Below are 2,256 nucleotides of genomic sequence, written 5' to 3'. Positions count from 1 at the left end.
GCTCCTAAGTGGCTTAGCTCCTAAGCTATTCTGTATACATCTCTCTCCTTTCCTCTCTTAGGCAGCTCTATAATGGAACAACAAAGCCTGGCTAATAGCACATCTGCTTATAACATGGTTTACTGAATATTTAAAGCCCGTTGTTGAGATATACTATTCAGAAAACATGATTCCTTTCAAAAATACAATTGACAATGCACCTAGTCACCCAAGAGCACTGATGGAGATGTACCAGAAGATTAATGTTGTCATGCTTACCTACTAACACAACATTTATTCTGAAGCCCATGGATCAAGGAGTAATTTTGATTTTCAAGTCATGTTATTTAAGAAATACATTTTGTAAGATTATAGCTGCCATAGATAGTGATTCCTCTGATGGATCTGGGCAGAGCAAATTGAAAGCCTTCTGGAAAGTATCCACCATTCTAGAGGCCATGAAGAACATTCATGATTCATGGGAGGAGGCCAAAATAGCAACTTTAACAGCAGCTTAAAAGAAGTTGATTCCAACTTTCATGAACGACTTTGAGGGGTTCAAGTGAAGTAATTGCAAATGTGGTGGAGATAGCAGGAGAATTAGAATTAGAATTAGAAACAGAGCTTGGAAATGTGAATGAATTGTTGCAATCTCGTGATAAAACTTGAACGAATGAGGAGTTGCTTATGAATGAATAAAGGAAGTGGTTTCTTGAGATGGAATCTACTCCTGGTGAAGATGCTGTGAACAGTGTTGAAATCATAACAAAGGATTTATAATGTTACATAAACTTAATTGAAAAAGCAGTGGCAGGGTTTGAGAGGATTGACTCCAATTTTGAAAGAAGTTCTATTGTGGGTAAAATGCTATCCAACTGCATCACACGTTACAGAGGAGTATTTCTTGAAAGAAAGAGTCCATAAGTGTGGCAAAGTTCATCGTTGTCTTATTTTAAGAAGTTGCCACAGCCACCCTAATCTTCATCAACCACTGCCCTGATCAGTCAACAGACAGACATCAACATCGAGGCAAGACCCACCACCAGCAAAGAGATTATGACCTGCTGAAGGTTCAGATGATAGTATTTTTTATCAATAACATATTTTTAAATTAAGGAATGTACATTTTTGTTAGATATAATGCTATTGAACATGTAATACACTACACTATAGTATAAAATAACTTTATTATGCACAGGGAAATCAAAAAAATTGTGTGACTCACTTTATCGCAATACTTGCTTCATGTGGAAATCTGGAACCAAACCCACAATATCCCCAATTTGTTATAATGCTTATAATTTGTTGTGTGCGATAGTAACTATGTAATATGCTACATATTTTACTTATCTTGTTTACTGTTCCCCATTGTAATACAAGATCTATGAATGCAGGACATTTTATACATTTTGTTTACAGATATGTGCCCAAGAGCTCCTAGCCTGCCTAGAACATAATAGACACCCAATATAAATTTGTTAAATGAAAGAATAAATTGGAAAATTGTTTCTTATAATTCTATGCTGGTTTTGTTGAGCATTGAATTCTAGGTTTAGGATGATTTAATATTATACTTTTGGAGATATTATTTTATTGCCTTCTACTTTCCATTGTGACTAATAAATTTCTGATAACTTCTAAAACTCATTCTTTTATAAAATTCCATTTTCTCCCTGGAATTTTGAGACTTTTCTCCTAATCCCTGGATTTCTGGAATTGTGAAATTTTACCATATTATGAGACTTTTTTCTTTTTAGTTTAATCTCTTTGACACTCAGAAGGTTCAGTCTAAAAACTCATATCTTCTTTTAGCTGCAGAAAATATTTTACTATCTTTTATTTTAATCTTTTCTATTGTAAGGGCCCCTTCTTAGAGTTTCCTATGTCAAAATACTTTAGCTGTTTCTTGTTTTTAAATTTGTGGAGAACTTGTGTACGATTTTTCCATAGTCTCAGCATTCTCCCTACTAGCACTTTTTAAAGCATCTTTCTTAAGATATTAACCTCAGGGCAAATATTTCTACCTCTAGCTGAGAACTTGGCTGTCCAATCTTTTCCAAATCAATACTTAAGTTAACAACCATTGATTACTTCAAGGCTGATTCAGGTCTTTCTTCTTGTTTTACTCTGAGTATGGATTATTTCTGGAATTACTTATAATCCTAGGGTAGTTGTGGTCTGTGATTTCCTTTTCTCTTGGCCCTCTAGCAATTCAATCTCATTCATTTCTTTTGTCTTTCAGGATTCTTCCAATTTTCAGGCTTTCCAGTGATGTTA

Source organism: Propithecus coquereli, unplaced genomic scaffold (genome assembly GCF_000956105.1).
Source record: "Propithecus coquereli isolate 6110/MARCELLA unplaced genomic scaffold, Pcoq_1.0 Scaffold25, whole genome shotgun sequence".
In the NCBI taxonomy this organism is placed as follows: Eukaryota; Metazoa; Chordata; class Mammalia; order Primates; family Indriidae; genus Propithecus; species Propithecus coquereli.
The sequence above is the reverse complement of the archived record's forward strand: the minus strand, read 5'-3'. Positions refer to the sequence as shown.